Raw genomic sequence first — 15334 nt, 5'->3', positions numbered from 1 at the left:
TCTCTACTTCCCATGGGTAGAATGGGCATAGGCCACTCACCTAATTGTTTAGAGAAAATATTTTCCTTACAAATGGGCCCCTCATAATCTTCAGAACAACAAACCTTTAAACTGCAGTTAGCATTGGTGTGATACTTCAGGCATAATGATGATTTGCTTTCATGCCTTTTCAGAATGCACTGTAATTTGAAAAATGCCAGGCTAACTCATACGAAACAGAGAGAAAGCCTAGATCCACCCTGAAGAGTGGACTAGGAAGGGGTGGATATGCAGGTAAATCTACTGTAACTTGCCACTGCAATAACCAAGTTGTGCTGGAGGACACAAAGTCTGCTGAGGGACAGACTTTTAGTTTAGTATTTAGGAATACTAAACCACAAGACACAAAAATACCCAGGTCACTGGGTCATCTCAAAAAATCTAAACCAATTTTGCTTTCTAAAAAGCTGTTTAGTTGCCTTCATCTGTACATTGTCAAAGGTTATCTTTTGATACAATGAGTAAAAGGATCCTTTTTAAAGTGATTAATCTGACAGTGTCATTTTTAACTTTCATAACATCCCATGCTGTTATGACAAACAGTGCACAGTTCAAATTAAAGGAACGTTTCTATCAAAGTATTCCACACACAAAGAATACAGAGCCCAGCATGGAATAACTAATGGCCCAAACTACAGCAGTAGTAATTTTTTTAGAGTTCTTCAACCTGCGAAGCATTCAGGTTTATCAAGCTGTGATCCAAATCTTTTCTATGCATACAGTGTCCCTCTGTCTGTCTTAATGCTCAATTCTTTTCTGAGCACATCACATAGCAACACAGAGGTGTTTTTCTAAGGGCTCCCCATTCAGCACCATCAAACTATGGCTTCAGAAATGCCTTTACTTGTAGCGTGTGTTTGCTGATGAGTTTTTGAATGGGCAACTAATAAATGGTGCAGATTGAAAAGCAATTATAGAGGATGGTCCTTTCAGGGTGGTGTGCTTGAAAATAGTCATCAGTTTGAAGGGAACTTTGAGGGGTAGGATCTTTCAGTGTGGATTATAAAGGACAGCAAGCAGGAACCTGAGTAAAATAATCCACACTTCCTCTATGTGCAGTTCTGAAGGGTTATTCAAACCCCACTGAAATCAGTGCAAAGCTGCAGCTTCATAAAACTGTAAGAGAGCCCTTTCTTCTCTCCTTGCCACACTCATGTGGGGCCACTAGAGAATTGCTCAGATGATCAGTGCTTACAGGATCTGGAGCATTGTTGTTACTAATGGTCCCTGGCACAATATTTCTGTGGTGCAAACAAAGGGTGCCAGTGGCCAAGCAGTTTCTTGGGGTGGCTGAGCAGGATTACTCAACTTGTGACTTTCTACAGACATTCAAATACATTAATTACATGACTCAGTCCTGACTGTCTCTGGTTAGATAACAATAGTTTCCTATATTATATGAGGAATCCAGTAAAATAAGATACTCTATCAATCTTTACTATTCTTTTACTAATCTTCTGCAGTATTTTTGTGGCATCAGAAAGATTTCACTACTATATGTGTCAATTCTGTTTCATGTGAGGGCCTATTTCTTACTCTGACTAGTAGCAATTTAGTAGAAAAAATTATAGAGTCACAGCACTACCAGACGTGTCAAATGAAACACATTTCTAGCTGTTCAATCACAGTATCTTTTCTCTTCAGCATTAAAAAGAGCAAAAGGAGTAATAAAGTTTTGCAAATGCTAATATAAGAGAGAGGGGACTTAAAGAAAATGGGTTTAGTTATAGTTTATGAAAACATAAAACACCAATATTTTGCTTCCTTACTTGTTTTTATAACCAGTTCCATGAAAACAGAATCAGGAAATGAAGTTATGGACTCTGAGAGAGAAAGTGGCAAATAGACTCAAACTGCAGATAACTTCTTCCATGATTAATTTTTCCTCACTTCCCATCTCCCAGACAACCATTTTTTTTTATGCTGGAAATCATTCCAATATAGGTCAAAGAGATCACAGACTACTCCACTGTGACTTACAAAAAGAAGGAAATACTCACTGCTTTGTTAACATACTATTTCCAGAAATATAGGTTCCATTTCCACTACAGCATTAAATCAACAATTGTCAAAATTGTTTTCTTATTGTCCTGATGTTCAGGTACAGAGTGGCTTAACCAGCAAATAAAAACTACTTTTAAAGAAAGCTGCACTGATCCATATGACACAGAGTGGTGTGTCATACCAGCATCTCACTCCAGACCTGCAGCAGCAGTTCACTACTAGAAAGTATTTCAGAAGTTTTTAGAAGTGTTTTAGAGTCACCAAAAAAAAAAAAAAAAACAAACCAACTCTAATTGGGGAAGAATAATCTGTTGCTTGAGGTTTTAAAGACAATGACATTTCAGACAAAATGAGTAAATATAAGGCTGACTGATGACCTCTAAGAACTTATGCCATCTGGGGAAAACAGGTGAGCTTAGGTGACCTTAATATGCAAGGAGGTACTAAAGAGGTGGACAAGACAGTCAGAAATTTTATGTTACTGGAGACCACAAGAGGCTACTTGCTCTTGCTACACGTTACAGGCAAAGCCACATACTGATTTTCAGCCAGAAACTCCTCCCCACAGTGTCCTACCAGCGTTTGGAGTTGCCCTTCTCTGGATTCAGTGTACCCTCTATTCTTTCCAGTACAGGAACACAACTAAATTCACCCCTGTACCAGCAGAAGAAGGGATGATTATTTTCTTTCACAAGTAGTAAAGCCTTGGAAAGGAAGGCTGGATATTCAGCACACTGGAAGCCATCCAGGAGGAGGACATCTCCTGAGGCTAAAACAATTATTATTCCATTCTAGTTGGCCGTGGGAGCATGAGGTATCACCTAACTCTGAGGATTGCTAGGCAAAGGTTACAGTCCTAAGTCTGTAGATCACTGGGTACCTCAGACTCTGTTTTGCTCAGTGAATTTGTGTATGAGCAGTTAGAAAAGAGGGATAGTCCTGACACTGATGAATCTGCAATCAGGGCAAGGGTTGGGAGTGCAAACACACAGTCTTAGGGTCTGACACAGAAAACAGCTGCACGAGGACATACCTCTGCATTTCTGCAGAGCAGCTTGCTGAATCAAAGCTGAGGTAGTTTATTTCATGGATTATACATGTATTTAATTAAAATTCTAGATAAATATTTGTAGCAATATGCTTTTGAAGTACTGCAAAGTTACATTGTATTAAACATTTATTGCAGTCGTATGAAATATTCCTTAGGTTAAATATTTACTGTTATTTTCAAGATATTGGTATTGAGCTTATTATAAACACAGCACAAATGCAAAGCCATCTTTCTCAGAGCAATATACTTCTCTGAGTTGCTTTTAGACTTATTTCCTGATGGATATTTGCCATTAATGCACTATGACTTTTTCGTTTATGAGAAAAGGCTCTAGCTCAAGCTAAGAGAAAGTTGTAATTTAAAAGATAGTTTCCACTATGCTCAGCATTCTCATAGTCATAACAGTTTGTCCTTTTTCTTACTGCAGCTACTGTATTAAATATTTATATTGATGTTTATTTTGTAAACAAAGAAACTGAATTAGGCTAACACACGATGCCTATGATGTGTTTTAATATCTGTATTTGCTTTATGTTGTGGCCTTTTATGCAATTGATTCAAAGGATCATGTTAAATAATAAGTAGCATTTTTAAAATTACATGAAATTATTTTAGTTTATTTGCTGGAGAAGATCAATGTTTTAAAAATAAAAATCAGAAGTACTTACTGTGGAGAACATCCAATCCTTACCTATTTTATATGCAGTAAAGGTAGTGAAATTACCAGGAAGTGTTTGGCTTTCTTGAAGACAGAATGATTGTCACAGTGTCCTTTGGAATTTGACCTAAAAACCTCAACACATTAGGACTAGAGAAAGCAAAAGGCTTTTGGTCTGGCATTTTTTTTGTGGGATTTTCTTCCTGATCAACAATTGACCGGTCCAACCAACTTGAAGGTGCTATCTGTAGGACAAACACTCACACTTATTGAGTTCTTTGTATTTCCCATGTTATCTTGGGATTTCTAGGAAGTTTGTTTCTTATATATGATTGCAATGGTATAAAATAGCATGTTCTGCCTGGGAAGCACCCAGGCTGTGTGCTAGAGGTGGGGTATTAAATAAGAATATTCACCTTTCCAGTTTTGTAACCCTGGGATTTGTACATATCAGTTTATTTTGCACAGTGGGGTATCACCTTCACAGGGGTAACTCCTCTGCATCCCTTTGACTTCGGTGCTAACACAGTCACCACTTCACAAGGCCCTATAAAATGTCTGGCCTTTCTTAATCCTCATGTTAAACCAAGAGCACTTAGAAGGTATCTTGCTGCCAGTTTTCTCAGTCAACCCTTTAGTGCAGGTCGAAAGGTTGGGTTTTTTTTTTCTTGATTATCTGAGGAATCTGACACTAAAAAGGCAAAGGAAATAAAAAATCAACCAAAATAAGTAATAAGGACAAACTGAGGAACCGAAGCATTTATTATTCTTCAGATAAGGTCAGTAAAGACTATCAATGCACCAACTGTTATCAGAGAAAAGGTGCTTGCGTTTTCCTGTCTAGTTAAAGCTGTCAGTGGTCATGACATAAAGCACATTCCTCAAGCTCAGTTATCAAGACAGCTCAGATAGACTTGTATATTTTTATGTTCCTGCTTTAGTGTGATAGTGGTCTTTTGCTGTACATTCTTTAGATTTTACATACATCTATTGTAAGTGTCAAACATTAGTTTAGAGTTCTTAGGTCTCTGTTCCTTCTCTTTTCAATCTGATGCTTAGTGAAGTATTGAGACCACTGCAGCTACATGTTTCTCCAAAGCTGACTTGAAAGAGGAAAATTAAACTCCAAATGAAGTGAGTCTCAAGGTCTGATCAGAAGGAAAAAAACTTGTTGCTGAAAATAAACTAATATGAACTGGGCTATAAACAAGGAGTTCTGATTTTGCTCTAAGCTCAAGATACTCCAGTAATACAAAAAAAAAAAAAAAAAAAGGGGAGCTTAGGCTTGGAACTGGTCTCTGTCCACTGATCAGGTGCTTCTGGAGGGTAATTCCTTGTTATTTCAAAGTTGCAACAACAACCTCACTGACTAGCTTGGAATGTTATGAGCAATACCAATGATTTGCTTTAGTCACACTTTGTTCTCATCATCTTCACATAAAACAAAATAGCCCAGGACCACCCACAAACACTTCAATGTATATAGCACATTAATGGTAAGGTACTTCATGGTATAAATTGAAATATCAACCTGTGATTCCAATCTTTGTGTATGAATTCCATTGACTGACAAGGGTTTGGGTTTTTTTTGGTCTCTTTTGTTATCCATGTAAAACCACAGAGCTCCCACATGCCCTCATTATTTGCCTACTAGAAAAAACTGCATGCTACTAAAATATAGCTTTCACACCACATATTTCAATCAAAATATAATTCATGAGCTAAAAAAATATGCAGTATGTTGGCCGTGTTCTTACCTTGCAGAACACACACTTCACTTCAGGTCTTTGCCAGTCCCAGGGATACACAGGCAGCCTGCCAAAGAACCAAAGGGCATAGCAGGAGTTTGAATGTATTTTATACATCTGACACAAACCTGAGAAAGCAGTCAGGGAACTGATGTACAGGTGACTGACTTCATTTGGAGTGACAGTATCCTGGGGGACTTCTTCGAAAAAGATACATAAGCACCAAACATCAAGCTAATTTGTCTATACAAGTCTAAATCCTAACACTTTTGACTTCAAAACTCTGAAGCCGTGGCTTTATAGCCAGGAAATATTTAGCTCTAAACTTTTATTATTTTGTCTTGATGATGCCTGAAAAGGGTACATAGACTTTTCAGTAGTTCTGCTTTCTTGGATGCACTGGCACAATTATTAAGGTCACCTATGAATGTTCTGTTGATAAGGCCTCAGACAAAGATCTTATTACCCTGTAGGGATGAAGTTCCTCTGTAGAGAGAACCCACCTCAGGCAGCCCATTATCCAGATGTAGGAAATAAATTAGCAGGGGCCAGATAAAATGGAGATGTTATAAAGCATCTTCAAACTGATTAATGAAATATATTTAGAGATAAAAGGGGTCATACTTGGTCCTGCTGTATTCAGAGCGTTTCAGTGATGAACGGGATGGAAGTATTTACACATCTAAATATTTTTAAACATATTTGTTTTAATCCTTACGTGCTTATTTCTTCTTCTGGCTCATTCTACAGTGAATTGCAGAAGGAAAAGTCAACTGCAGTGATAAATTGCACAAGCTACAATGAAGAGTATTCACTACAAAAATGCTAATACAGAAACCACCATGTCCCAAACACTTCTGTAACTAAGCCTCAAGGAAATAGCTCTTACTGAACAATGTTGTTATTCAACATCAAACTCAGCATCAGAAACTCTGGTAGTCAGGCGTTTCCAGCAGTGCTGATGTGCTGATAAAGTCATTCTTACTTTTGGCTAGGTCATGGCCCCAAAGTAACATCACTGGCACTCGAAGGTAAACTCATGACTGTGAAGGTAAAAGATAATGTTGTATCTCCTGTATCGCAATTTTCAACACTAGTGACTTTGGGTACTGAAAGTTCAGCTTCCCTTAAAAGGAGCCAACAGGCAGAGCACCACACTGGATTCTCTTATTGCTTCCCAGTAGGTCCCAAATAAGCACAACACACTCCTATTTTCTTTCTCCTGACCTTGGTCATGAGTCCTGTCACTTCCCTGCAAAAGCACAAGGAAATAATACACTGCCAGTATTTTTGGCTGATCCTAACAGTGTTGTAAGAACAGATTTGTTCATCCATTCTAGACAACACATACTACTGACAGTCCTAAAATGGGTTGTGATGTGAGAAATAGAGTCAGGTGAACCACAGTAAACACTGAAATTATATTAGGTTGAAGAATGTTTTGGTTTTATTTTAATGCTCAACAATCTGATCTAACACTTTAGGTTCATTTTAGACTCTGCTTTTCAGAAAATGCCAGATGTAGCCTTTTGCCCAAAACTAACTACTAGTATCTGTTTTACAAGAGCCACCAAAATTCAGCTTGTACAATTCAGTTTAGAACTGAGACAACAGTACTAGTGTGAAAACTATGGTGCTCCTTTTCTGAAAACAAGTAGAATAATGCATATAATAGAAAGCTTAGCAGTCCAAAAAAGCTCATTAATGTAGGCAATTAACGCAGTCCAGTTGTCGTGGTATTTTCCTATAAAGTCATAGATCTGATAATGATGATATTCTAAGAATTACCCTGATTTTTCAGGTCAGAGTGCCAAAGCTGACTAAGAAATGGGATGAAGTCTGAGTCTTTCCAGAAGCTGACAAGAGGACACCCTTCCAAAATGGTTGGAAGGAAACCAACTGCTAGCAGCACTTTCTTCACTGAAATGTGTCTAAAAGAAATACATGTCCCATGCATAAAAATAAAATCAGAAATACAAAATAAAGGTGAAGAATAGGATACAACTTTATGTCAAGCTGCTTTAATCTGCTTTTCCTGGAGTTCTGACTCAACAGTTTTGCATCTTAAAATGCGTTGCTTTTCACAACATGGACTTTAAATCATAATTGTAATTAAAATACATTCAGTAAAATGAGATTTCTTTTGTTTTGCATCCAACATGTCCTGTAATAACCAATAAACTAAAAAGAAACTTCTCTGCACTCTCTACCCCCCAAAAATAGGGTTTTTTGTTTACACAGCTGAAGAGAGATAACTCTGCACTTGACTGAGCATTTAATATCAGGAAAGTTTTTAAAGTTTTCTGTTGCAGAGAAGGGATTGCTCAGAAAGCTTCCTCATTGAAAAGATGCATAACTACATGAATTACTTGCCTGCAATAAGAAAGGAGGAAATGTTGGGTGAAATTGAGTGAGATAGAGCAATAGAAGGAAAGTGCTGGAAGATAAACAAGTGCTCGAAAATGTCTCCTTGCTGCACACAGGGCTCAGAGCCAACCCTGGCAATAACAGCACAAGCAGAAGTGTGGAAGAAAGACTGCACTGAGCCTGTCCATTGGAGCCAAAGCTTAGCCACAACTATCAGCCTGGATTCTAAACTTTTTAACTTTCAAAGAGAAAGGATCATCTTGGACATACAAAAAAAAAGAAACAGAACTTAATTCTCATCTGAATTTAGGGAGCTCTGAATAGAAATTATGCGTAGAGAAGCCAGAGGGTATTTTCTTGCTGGCATAGGCTGAGATTTCAGGGCTCCTGCAGATGGTTTCTGGGTCATTGTTGTGTGCAGAGCACCCATACTACTCCTTCACATGGCCCTTAATGCTGGCCCAGAAGCTCTGTGAGCACCTCAGTCCTTGGGTTTCCCAGACAGGGAGAAAACACACCAGAGCGGGTGCTGGGAGATGAGTTGATGCTCCATATCTCAGGATTGCTCTTACTAAGAGCAGATAAGGCTGGGGAAGGAGGGAGACTGTCTGGGAAGGGGAAATCAGAGAGCTAATTGAGGAAAAGATTTTCTTTTAACGCTAAATAACCTTGAAGAAGTATGATTCCAGCTGAATAACTGATGATAACACTAAATGCCGGTTAATAAGAGGGAAAACAGTTGTAAATACAAAGTGAGAGTAATAAATTTCAGAGCAACTTGGATAGATTAGGAGCACACACTTTTAAGTAACTGCAGTTCCAAGATGAAAGAGGCAGTGTAATGAGACAAAGAGAAAAGAAAATCCTTTTGTCCTCTGTTGGGAAACACTGAGTGTGAGAAGGTCCTTAGCTTGTTTATGAATAAGTCTTGTTCATGACTTCCACATGCTGCTTGGTGGCAGAAAAATCTTATATAGCATAAAATAAAATAATAATAAAAGATACATGCAAATACTAACTCAGGAGAGTAACTCCAATATTATAAAAATGTATGAAGATTCATTTGAAGTGCAGTAAGAAATAACAGAGAGAATATCATATATCATATTATGAACAGGAGTAGAAACAGCAATGCTGTTAAGAGGCAAGGTTTGTATCTGGGAGAAGTAAATACCAGAGTACATGAATGATGATGGATAAGGGAGGTGGAAAAGCTACATGTATATCCTAACTCATGTAAATTTTTCTGCATAAGCAGAAAGCAGACCTTCAGACCTCAAGCAACATTTTTGTTAATATCCAGATTATAAATACATGTAGAATCTAATGGATAAAACTGAAATATAGGAACATAAATCTGATATTTTGTCCAGTTCTCTGAAATGTATCAGTGCATAAGTTGCACTGTACTTGACATAAGTTAATGTGACACTAAAATATTAGACAAATTAACATTTTGCTATGATGGGTAAGCAAACCTACAGTTTCACTGAAATGGATTGTTTTCCATTAGCTTTACTTTTTCTTAGCTAATGAATAAAGGCAGTAGAAAACTGCAAGCTCAGACACTTAAAGACTTTATTAACCACACAATTACTTATGGTATTTGCGAAGAAACAAGAAGAGACATCCATAGAAAATGCCGAATAACCTTAAATTATTCTAACACTCACCTATACAGTCCATCTCTCTCCACCACCACATTTAGTTAGATTTATACCTGCAGTACGGTAATACCGAAAGCTTTTAATTTCATTGTGTTGCATAAAATTAGTTACAGTGCTTTTCATCATCTCATATTATGAATGATGGAAGGGGACACACACAGTATTTAAAATGCTGACTGAATAAACTCCATGAGTTATTACAGCCATGTACTGGGAGGAGGAAAAGAAAACTAGGGCTGAGGCTGAGAGACCCTACTCAGACTTTATTTTGAAGAGTGCAATGCAGCACATCTTATTTGCAGCTGTATAAAAAGGCATGACATGTGTATTCCAAACTTGGCACTTGACACACTGGCCAAATCCTTGCAGATGAGCAAAGGGATTTTTTGGAATGAGATTATCAACATATTTAATGTCCTGAATCTGTATACAGCATAAGAATAAACTTTAGCATTTAAAGGCTTATTTAAACCATCTGGTCTTTCCTTAGGTTCACAAAGTCCAAATTTGCCTTACAGTTGTTGATGACAAACACCCAAAACAGACGTGGGAGCTCCAAACCCCAGTGCCCAGGGCAGGGTTGCCTGAGCAGGGCTGGCTGGGAGGGTAAAGCCGAGGTCACAGAGAAAGCAAATGTTCCCCAGTGAAACACTGTTAGACCCTTGAAAGGCAGTGGGGACCAGGGTGGAGGAGGAAAGTGCTCCAAAATTGCTATTTCAGTAAAATATATGAAGTTCCTACAGGTTCAGAGTTAACACATTTAACTTCCTTTTTCATACGGAATTTTAATTATTATACTTTCACAGGCTCTTGTGACTCATAAGTAGGATTACTGCATGAAAACTATATCATACTACTGAAGTCAAGTTATTAGGATATTCCACATTAAATCACTACACACACAAAAAAGGTAGCTGCAGTTTCTTGCTGCTTTATACAACTTGTCTTTTCAAGTGTCCTTTATATATGTGGAAATAAACAGTTATCAGATTTCAGAATTACACAATAAAGAATTTCTAGGCTGCAGACTACACAATATGTATGTATATTCTTATTCTCAACCTAAGTGAGGGGAAAAAGAAAACCAAGCAGTTTTTGAATCAGAAATTTTGGGTTTTACTATTCCTGTAGTTCCCATATAGATTCATAGATTCACATATAGTTCATAGATTCTGTTCATTAAATACTGGGAAAGAGCTGGTGAATCCAAGCATCATTAAACTCAGAAATAAGATGCTAGATAGCAATCTTTCAAAAATTAATGCAATTGCAAAAACAGAAATAAAATGAGCAACCCTGCTTGCTTCCTCCTAATCTACCAAAAAAGCCACCAGTCTGTCTCAAGAGTGTGAATACATAATCTGTCAAGATACAAAAGATCACATCCAAATTATTGGTTTTGATTAATTTCCTTCTGCAGCAAGAAATCTACAGCTTGTATACACTGACCAAGTCCCACAGGTTATTCAGATTTACAGTTCTCTTTCCTTAAGTAATGTCTCACGTATCATCATGCACAAGAGATAAATGGTGCTTGTCAAACACCCAATTGGCAATTCACTTTTTGACTTTAAGGGTCACACTGCAAATACCTGGAGTAAAATCCTTCAGAAAACTCAGCCAGTTCTCTACTCCATTTCCAGTTGCATTGGTGTAATTCAGACAGGGAGAAATCTAAACCTATTCAGAAGCAGTATGAAAATGATACTACTGTGAAACACCCAACTACTCTGTTTAAAAATTTCAGGGATTGTTATTTCAGGGATTCATGGTGTGAAGAAAAGTAATGGGGAGGGTGTCATCAGTTCTGAAGGTAATTTAAAAGTTATATATATGCCATAGATGAAGGCTTGGCAACAGGATAATGCAGATACCTATGTCAAACCTTGGAAAAAAGAAAATGCCAGATCTGTCATAAGATACATGTTGTTGGAAGGTTGTCACTAACCTCATTATAAAGGCTGATACCTGCACAACTTGAACTTGCCTTTGTGAAGTCAACTACAAAGCTGAAATTGTGACCTTTTGGGGCATCGTTCTTATAAAGGTCACCATTTTTTGACAACACTGCAAAATCAATTGGTTCTTCTGGTCCCGTATCATGCATTACGAGTGATGTCAGCTGGAGCCAGGCAAAGCCAGTGACAGAATATCTCTGCCAGATATTGTTTAAGTCCCACTGTTTTATAGGGAATGGTAATTGTTGAAGTGTAAAAGAACCAGTTGCCTCCAATCTGACTGATTTCTCATTAACTTTTTCCTCTGGTTGATTGGCAGCTGCCCAGTCCAGCAATGGCTGTGTTATCAACCTCGCAAAGTCCAAGCCCAAGGGCTGAGCGTCAGCCCAGTCTGCCAAGGAAGTTTTGAATAAGGAGGTGGGAGAACAGCAGAAAGGGTCTTTGTTCTACACCAAAATTAAATTAAACTAAAACATTAATATCCCCTGGAAGCAAATTTTCTCTTCATGCCTTGGTTTATGAAACCTTCAATATTTACAAAACGCAACTTGGAACAAGGGCCTTGAATGAGACAATTAGTTTTCTAAATTGAAAAACAATTTTTTGTCTTTGTTTCTTCATTTTCTAATATTATTTCTAGCAGTACTTCAATATGACAGATTGGATATGTTGCCTGAAAGGGAATTACAGAGATTCTCACTCCTGAAAAGATGTAAACCAAGTATTTCATGTAAAGAGTAGCACTCATGGGAGCATAAATATCAGTTCTGTGAAGATGCACAGACAATATATTCAGAGAACTAGTTGTGTTACTAAGAAACCTCTTCATTAAAGGGACACATTTGTTTGGATTAGACTCCGCCAGTTGAACACAAAGTTTTCTTCCTGAGAAATCCTATTCATTGCCTGACATTTGTAAAGTACTATAAAATGCTAATTGGTCTCATCAGCAAACAATTAACATTCTGTTTAGTTTTAGTCTCAATGTAAAAACTAAAATAGAAAATAAAATTTTGTGCAGCAAAGAGATAGCTGAAGATTACAGCAAGAGGCAATCATGTCTTCTTTTAGCTATTAAGTTTACCTGCATATGACCAATTGTCCTTAAGCCCTTCCAGATATCCACAGCCTTAGCAGTCAAACCAGTAAACATTCCTGCTCCTGAAAAGTTGATTCTGGCCAGGGAAATTTGCTGCTGAAGAAAAGAAATAATATTCTAATAAAAATCTGCCTTTGTTTTCTTTAACCTCAGTGCCCCTACCATTTTTTGCTAGCCCACTGGAGAGGCCTCAGCTGACCACCACTTTGCTTCTTTGCTCCAAGCTCTGGATTGTTTCCTCTTGTATTAATAAGTCAGGTATATCTTTTCCTGTCTCCACCAAAAAATCTTGGAAGGAGAAGTCTGTCTGCTCTACTGTGGAAAATACAAGATGCTTTTTCATAGCTCTGCTAGGCTAAATACTTCAGAGTTCAAGCACAACATGGTATTTGAATTAAACTAACATGTAAAAACATTTCTAGATAAAAAATACTTTATTGCCACCAATTTAAAACCATAAACATTCTCTGAATCCAATTCAATATATTTCTTATTTGTTCCTGATTCTCTCTTGTTATTATTATTAGAAAGCATAAATTTCCAGCAAGGCTTGTTCTTGACAAGGCTCCATTATTTGCACATGACAAGGTTTATCAAAAACAGTTGGATTTTTATGAGGAGTCTTTTATGTTTCCTTCATAAAATATAAATAAATGAAAAGGATTAGATGGAGGAAGCAGAGTATAATTCATCACCAATGTGAAGCAGAAGGAGCAGGCTGCAGATGGATGAACTGAAGAACAACATGGTGATGGGAAATCTACACTCTCTCAAATGCTGGGAGCAAAGAGCACCATAAAGGAGCATTGACTTTGCTTACCATTACTAGATGTCCCTAAATACACAAAGCAAAGAGTCGCCCTAAGATGCAAAGCCATACACAAAATAGTAGTACAGCTGCCTATTTGTTTGGCTTATATTTGTTTTGTGGTTACAGAATAAATTCAGAGACCAGAAACTTAAAATTAAATTTGCTCCCTGTAGCTAAAGAACAATTAGGAGGAAAAACACTTTTAAGGTGGCAGTGTCGCACTCTGTCCATCATTACCCTCATGTCAGTCACATAAAAATCCATTAAATTACCTTATATTCCCATAAAAATTGGTGATGGAGACAGTGGTCCACTTTTTTTTCCCCCCCCTGAATAAAGCTAAAAGTCATCCTGCAATCCTAAAGCAAGCCCATGGAATTACTTCTGCCCATCATGTCTGCCATGCCATGCAAAGGAACTCCAGGAAGGAGGTTGTTCTTGTAACACTGTTAAGCAACTGCATCACCTTTCATGTCTGTAATGACATGTACAGATTAGGCATATGGTAATCGTGTTTATTTGGATAGGATTTACAAAGCAAGCCACAAAAGTCTGAGGATTTCTTAAGCAAAGTGGCCACAACCTTCAAGTATTGAATGGCTCCAAAATCTATCTTTTCAAGCTCAGTCTCCTCTTTCTAGCACAGCTGAACTTTTATGTCTCCTAAAACTCTAAAATTTGGGCTCTCATTTTTGGTCCCAAATGAACACATCTTTGCATAAGGTAAAAAACTCTAATGTTTAGTTTCAGCAAGATAAATACAGAAGTCAACACACAGAAATTAAACATTTTAAAATAGCAGAAAGTCAAAGTACATTATTTTAGGAAAAAAGTAAAAATATATTTATAACGACTTTTTTTCCTGTCAAATTTCATCAAAGTCATTATGTTCTCATAGAATACTTCTTATTTGGAGAAACTGCAGTGAAAAACTCAAAATGTTACAGTTTGAAGTGGGCATTACCAAGAACCCCTCTGAAATGAAACTTGACAGTCATCATAGTTATTTAGAGTGGAAAGCATGCAGTTCTTAGATGCAAGCCTTGGGTAAATACTTTGTCAGACTAATTTTTAAAAATACTATCTTACATTAAACCATTGCAGGATTCTCTGTATTTTTTTCAAGGCAAGTAGAAAGACCCTCCCCTAAGCTGATCTCTTACTACCTTATAACCTTACCTTATAAAAACTTCTGTTTTTTATCTATATGAGGTGTGTCTTTCTTCCCACACCTACAGAGGACTCTGCCTGTCAGTACTAAATCTGTTTCCAGCAAAAAAGGAGTCTGGGGAGAATGTCCTTAGAGACCAAGTGAATTATCCAGAATAAGTACAAAAGCTTATGTTAAAATAATGGCTTAAAGAATGATGGGTACAAGATGGAGAGGGACTGTCTCAAGGAGATAAATTTTGCTAACAGTTTTTCCACAGTGAAAAGGCAGGTATTATATTTAACCAACCCTCCGATTCAACTGTGTGAGCTGCAGTAGAAATCCAATAGAGAAACATTTTCTGGCACCTACACATCACATCCTCAATGCGTGAGTTAAATCACAACTGTTAATGTGAAAGCTAAAGAAAAGCTCAAACACTTTATTCCTTTATTTTAGACTTAGTCCAGAAAGATTAATTACATGCTTTATTCCTTTCTTGATTTTAATATTGCCATTTTTTATTCAGATCCCACAAACTTTTATAAATGTGATTTTCCATACAAGTAAAGCTAAATGTTTGCATTATGGTTTGCAAGATCTGTGCACTACACTGTAAGTTCTTCATACACTATTCTGCCAGTGCTGAAGAGAGAAACAATTAATGGGACATGGGAGAGATTCAGGTGTCATTTAAGGTACACTCATTCCCAGGAATTTCTTTTGATGCAGGGTATATAGCATTGCATGACTTACTAAATCTCTGCATTAATCAAGTCTAT

At 37.3% G+C, this 15334-nt stretch overlaps 1 long non-coding RNA gene across 1 annotated transcript in view; it reads right to left on the bottom strand.

Moving 5' to 3' along the window:
• Positions 1 to 15334, bottom strand: part of LOC126636275 (uncharacterized) — a 36920-nt gene that overhangs the window by 1259 nt on the left and 20327 nt on the right. The window contains exon 2 of the long non-coding RNA XR_007627941.1: positions 5510 to 5567. This is a non-coding gene — a long non-coding RNA (uncharacterized LOC126636275). The remainder of the gene's footprint in view (positions 1 to 5509; positions 5568 to 15334) is intronic.

This window comes from Myiozetetes cayanensis, unplaced genomic scaffold, assembly GCF_022539395.1.
Source record: "Myiozetetes cayanensis isolate MyiCay16 unplaced genomic scaffold, myiCay2020 scf13, whole genome shotgun sequence".
Classification (NCBI taxonomy): Eukaryota; Metazoa; Chordata; class Aves; order Passeriformes; family Tyrannidae; genus Myiozetetes; species Myiozetetes cayanensis.
This window is presented reverse-complemented; position numbering and strand designations above follow the sequence as displayed.